Raw genomic sequence first — 6,353 nt, forward strand, 5'->3', positions numbered from 1 at the left:
GTTTATTTATTGTATGTTGGTTATTTTGGAGCACTATCACATTGTTGTACAGGTTGAAGGTCTGTTTATTTTTGAGTTGAAAGTTATTTTTATTTGTCAGACGTGACTCTGACTGGCACCCCTTAGACCAGCCCGTTACAACGTAAATGACGATTATTATTATGTCTTGAGGAGAAACAAATCTCACCAATTTCCAGTTTAGTTGGATCAAAAGACAAATTTAAATTTAAGTTCTGTCCCATCGTACTTTTAAATAACATAACAACTCCAGTAGGGATTGCGTTTATAATTCTATTATACACGGCTGCCGTGCCGTGCCGTCTCTGTTGCCACAGCTACGCCGTAGGCTACGGCGTAGCTGTGGCTTTAGAGCCTGCAGCGCACCGCAGCGCTCCGCCAGCCGCACCGGCGATCTCCGGGATGGAGACGCCGGTGGGCAGGATGCACGTTTGGGTGGACAGCCCCCCCTGCCCCCCCTAAAACCGGCCTCGCTTACAGGTGAATGAGACATGGGGTAGTTTTGCTGTAAATGTGCTGTCCAAAATGTTTAATAATCGTATGCGCGTTCGTGTTTGTGGGGGCGAGGCTTTGGACGGAGCGCTCGTGGGTGGGGGCGGGGGGGGGCGGGGCTTAGAGAAAGCACCACTTTCAAATCTTGCTAGCTCTAGGAAGTTGCATAGAATAACTTTAATTCTATTCTTTGTGCATATTCCACCATATAAAATTAAATGACAATAGTAAATGAAACGGTCTATTTTTAAACTTGTTTTTATTATTTTCAGTCTTAAATTTATGCACATTGTGTCAGGCAAAATACAGCTCTCTCTGTGCAGCTTCTTCAATTCAGCTGCACTAAGTCCCGTTGGTCTTACATCTAGTTGCACCTGTTTAGCAGCAGAGCGGCCACCGGCAGTTCTCCCGCTGGAGTCTGATGAGGCAGCCGGCGCTGCAGCCCCAGTGGGGGACGAGGAATCCGGGGGTCTCCTTTCCTCCCACACAGACTTTACAGCGGACCAGAATGTTTTTATCACTTTTGACTGAGTAAAACTCAAAATAATGTCTGTAATTCCAGGCGTTAAACGCCGCATGCTCCTGCTCTATCACACTCCATGTCGTCTCTGGTTTAATTACCACTGAAGGCTGATTTATGGTTCCGCGCACCGACGCAGAGACTACGGCGTAGGGTACGCAGCAACGCTCACCATACGGCGCGCGTCGCCGCGTACCATACGGCGTACCCTACGGCGTACCCTACGGCGTACCCTACGGCGTACCCTACGGCGTACCATACGGCGTACCCTACGGCGTACCCTACGGCGTACCCTACGGCGTACCCTACGGCGTACCCTACGGCGTACCCTACGGCGTACCCTACGGCGTACCATACGGCGTACCCTACGGCGTACCCTACGGCGTACCATACGGCGTACCCTACGGTGTACCCTACGGCGTACCCTACGGCGTACCATACGGCGTACCCTACGGCGTACCCTACGGCGTACCATACGGCGTACCCTACGGCGTACCCTACGGCGTACCCTACGGCGTACCATACGGCGTACCCTACGGCGTACCCTACGGCGTACCATACGGCGTGCCATACGGCGTACCCTACGGCGTACCCTACGGCGTACCCTACGGCGTACCCTACGGCGTAGGGTACGGCGTACCCTACGGCGTACCCTACGCCGTAGGGTACGGCGTAGGGTACGGCGTACCCTACGCCGTACCCTACGGCGTACCCTACGGCGTACCATACGGCGTACCCTACGGCGTACCATACGGCGTACCCTACGGCGTACCCTACGGCGTACCCTACGGCGTAGGGTACGGCGTACCCTACGGCGTACCCTACGGCGTACCCTACGGCGTACCCTACGGCGTACCCTACGGCGTACCATACGGCGTACCCTACGGCGTACCCTACGGCGTACCCTACGGCGTACCCTACGGCGTACCCTACGGCGTAGGGTACGGCGTACCCTACGGCGTACCCTACGGCGTACCCTACGGCGTAGGGTACGGCGTACCCTACGGCGTACCCTACGGCGTACCATACGGCGTGCCATACGGCGTACCCTACGGTGTACCATACGGCGTACCCTACGGCGTACCCTACGGCGTAGGGTACGGCGTACCCTACGGCGTACCATACGGCGTACCCTACGGTGTACCCTACGGCGTACCCTACGGCGTACCATACGGCGTACCCTACGGCGTACCATACGGCGTACCCTACGGCGTACCATACGGCGTACCCTACGGCGTACCATACGGCGTACCATACGGCGTACCATACGGCGTACCATACGGCGTACCCTACGGCGTACCCTACGGCGTACCCTACGGCGTACCCTACGGCGTACCCTACGGCGTACCATACGGCGTACCCTACGGCGTACCCTACGGCGTACCATACGGCGTACCCTACGGTGTACCCTACGGCGTACCCTACGGCGTACCATACGGCGTACCCTACGGCGTACCATACGGCGTACCCTACGGTGTACCCTACGGCGTACCCTACGGCGTACCCTACGGCGTACCCTACGGCGTACCATACGGCGTACCCTACGGCGTACCCTACGGCGTACCATACGGCGTGCCATACGGCGTACCCTACGGCGTACCCTACGGCGTACCCTACGGCGTACCCTACGGCGTACCCTACGGCGTACCCTACGGCGTAGGGTACGGCGTACCCTACGCCGTACCATACGGCGTACCCTACGGCGTACCCTACGGCGTACCCTACGGCGTACCATACGGCGTGCCATACGGCGTACCCTACGGCGTACCCTACGGCGTACCATACGGCGTACCCTACGGCGTACCCTACGGCGTACCCTACGGCGTACCCTACGGCGTACCATACGGCGTGCCATACGGCGTACCCTACGGTGTACCCTACGGCGTACCCTACGGCGTACCCTACGGCGTACCCTACGGCGTACCATACGGCGTACCCTACGGCGTACCCTACGGCGTACCATACGGCGTGCCATACGGCGTACCCTACGGTGTACCCTACGGCGTACCATACGGCGTACCCTACGGCGTACCCTACGGCGTACCATACGGCGTGCCATACGGCGTACCCTACGGTGTACCCTACGGCGTACCCTACGGCGTACCATACGGCGTACCCTACGGCGTACCCTACGGCGTAGGGTACGGCGTACCCTACGGCGTACCATACGGCGTACCCTACGGCGTACCCTACGGCGTACCCTACGGCGTACCATACGGCGTGCCATACGGCGTACCCTACGGCGTACCCTACGGCGTACCCTACGGCGTAGGGTACGGCGTACCCTACGGCGTACCATACGGCGTACCCTACGGCGTACCATACGGCGTACCATACGGCGTACCATACGGCGTACCCTACGGCGTACCATACGGCGTACCATACGGCGTACCATACGGCGTACCATACGGCGTACCCTACGGCGTACCCTACGGCGTACCCTACGGCGTACCCTACGGCGTACCCTACGGCGTACCATACGGCGTATCCTACGGCGTACCCTACGGCGTACCCTACGGCGTACCCTACGGCGTACCCTACGGCGTACCCTACGGCGTAGGGTACGGCGTACCCTACGGCGTACCATACGGCGTACCCTACGGCGTACCATACGGCGTACCATACGGCGTACCATACGGCGTACCCTACGGCGTACCATACGGCGTACCCTACGGCGTACCATACGGCGTACCATACGGCGTACCATACGGCGTACCATACGGCGTACCCTACGGCGTACCCTACGGCGTACCCTACGGCGTACCCTACGGCGTACCATACGGCGTACCATACGGCGTACCATACGGCGTACCATACGGCGTACCATACGGCGTACCCTACGGCGTACCCTACGGCGTACCCTACGGCGTACCCTACGGCGTACCATACGGCGTACCATACGGCGTACCATACGGCGTACCCTACGGCGTACCATACGGCGTACCATACGGCGTACCCTACGGCGTACCCTACGGCGTACCCTACGGCGTACCCTACGGCGTACCCTACGGCGTACCATACGGCGTACCATACGGCGTACCATACGGCGTACCCTACGGCGTACCCTACGGCGTACCCTACGGCGTACCCTACGGCGTACCATACGGCGTACCCTACGGCGTACCCTACGGCTACCCTACGGCGTACCATACGGCGTACCATACGGCGTACCCTACGGCGTACCCTACGGCGTACCCTACGGCGTACCCTACGGCGTACCATACGGCGTACCCTACGGCGTACCCTACGGCGTACCATACGGCGTACCCTACGGCGTACCCTACGGCGTACCCTACGGCGTATGCTCTGCGTCGATTTAACGCGGAACCATAATTCAGGTATGAGCGGCGCAAAGTCATGAGATATTTTCACAAAACAAAACAAGTGCATTTAGTAACGCAGTAACGCAGCCTTCTTTCAGAAAAGTAAAGGTAATCTAATTACTGTTTTTGCAATTGTAATCCCTTACTTTACTTGTTACTTGAAAAAAGTAATCGGATTACAGTAACGCATTACTTCTAACTGGTTACTGCCTATCACTGGTCGTTACAATGGTCAACAGTTTTAAAGTATATTTATTAATTAAAATAATATCAAAATAATAGCCATAACCCAGTGTGAGGTGTGAGGATATCAGTAATCAGTCATGTCTGCAGTGTACGGATGTGTGGAGTGTGATGGGTGAATGTTGTATAAAAGGATGCAAAAATGGGAACTTAAATCATGGTAAGTGCAGGTGGCAGATGTCCTGCTGCATGAGAGGATAGAGAGAGAGAGACCTGTGTAGAGGAGCTCCCTTTATTCTCCTCAGGCCCCGCCCACCACAGGTGAGCAGGATTGGTCTGACGGCCAATGACCGGCCTGCTCCCACTCCGCCATCACAGAGGCTGCTAGCAAGCCTACAGTGAGTTAGAGGGGGCAGGGCAGGCCCCCAGTCTCGCGCTCAGCAGGCACGCCGATTTTTTCCAGTGTCCAGCCGCGGTACTGCAACAAAAAATCCCATGGGGCCCAGAAAGCTTTTTTCCCATAGACCGCAATAGTAAAAGAGAAGCCTCTAAAACTGTTCACAGGAACCTCCAGCTGTAATCACCGGCAATTACTAATCTTTGTATTCTATATTTTTAAGTCATGGACTTTATATCCGTCAAAAATGTTTTATAACGGCCAGAAAAGTCAAAGAAAAGTCTCTTTCTGGGCGTGACGTCACGGCTTTGTCCGTGCACTCGCAAAGCGCGGTCGTGTGTGTCTCGGGAACGAGCATGGCTGAATCTAAGCCGTTCGGCGGAATAATCACTCAGAAAAGTGGAAAACACGGCTCAAAGGTGTGTTTTTGTGGTCTCTTAATTTTTTTTTCCATGACAAAAGACATTGGGTTTATAATAAAACCTCAGTAAACGAGGGGGAGCTGCTCTGATCAGTGTTGAGCAGCAGCTGAGCAGGAGACCCTCTGTCATTCATTGAGCTGGAGCTGCGCGCTATGGCACAGAGCTCAGGTGGGACGCTCAGGTCACACTCGGTCTAAACGCCCTGACCAGGGGGATCACAGACGGAAATGTTTAATAGCAACGGTGTATGGTTTGTGAAAATAAGATATCAGGCAGGAATAACACTTAATGTGAGCCCAGAAGCTGTAAAAGAATCAGAGAAAATGCAAAGTTAATTACGCCTAACATTCGGACTGCACGATCATTAATAGACAAAAAGATTTACCCAAAGGTATATAGATAAATAGCATATGACAGCTTGTGTTATTGTGGGGAATCCCATGTGTTTTTTTGTTTGTTTGTTTTTATAAAGATGACTCGTTTTATCCTTACTCCAAAAAATAAAACTCCACAAATTAACCACATTTAAACATAATATTTGACATATTTAAACATAATACTTGACAAAACTTGTAATACAAAATATATTTGTCTTAATGTAAGTAATAAACTTGGGAAGTTTCATGGTGATACCTGCTATTTACATTTTTACCCTATTTTAGCCTATTAACCTGGGGTGTCTCATCTTCAATAAAAATGACTCGTTTTATCTTTAATTAAAAAAAACACACAAATGAACCATGTATAGTCTATAACCATGACTTTGAGAACAGCATCGGTTGATTTGCCCTATAAATCCCTAATTTCATTGTGTACATCTATCATTACCGGTCTGAAGGACTCATGAGCGCGCAGCGCTTGTCCAGAGCGCGCAGCGCTCGTTCACATTGCCCCGGGGCATGATGGGAGGCCCCAGAGCATCATGGGAGGTGACTCAACTACGCATGCTCTATGGGCCCGTGTACCAGGAAGTAAACCAGGAAGTCAGAAATTTTTTC

Source organism: Cololabis saira, chromosome 2, assembly GCF_033807715.1.
Source record: "Cololabis saira isolate AMF1-May2022 chromosome 2, fColSai1.1, whole genome shotgun sequence".
In the NCBI taxonomy this organism is placed as follows: domain Eukaryota; kingdom Metazoa; phylum Chordata; class Actinopteri; order Beloniformes; family Belonidae; genus Cololabis; species Cololabis saira.